The sequence below is a fragment of the Penaeus monodon genome, chromosome 30 (assembly GCF_015228065.2).
Source record: "Penaeus monodon isolate SGIC_2016 chromosome 30, NSTDA_Pmon_1, whole genome shotgun sequence".
Classification (NCBI taxonomy): Eukaryota; Metazoa; Arthropoda; class Malacostraca; order Decapoda; family Penaeidae; genus Penaeus; species Penaeus monodon.
Genome location: NC_051415.1, coordinates 14,423,605 through 14,423,873, shown reverse-complemented (window position 1 = coordinate 14,423,873; position 269 = coordinate 14,423,605).

Below are 269 nucleotides of genomic sequence, written 5' to 3'. Positions count from 1 at the left end.
AAACCCTAATTAATTCTATTTAAATGATGAAAAAGCGGAGGACTGATTAAAACGGTTAAGGGGATTTTTCAATTGCCAACGATCTCCCGTGAAAGCACCTTCCTCTACGTCACGAAGTAAGCAGCGTGGGGGGGGTAGTACTTTGGTGGGTGACCGCCTGGGAACACCCGATGCTGTTGGCATTTTTTTCGTTAAATAAATATTTCACTTTTTTTTTTACATTTTAACAGCTCTTTTTATCAGAATAGAAATTGATTTAACTTTTATTC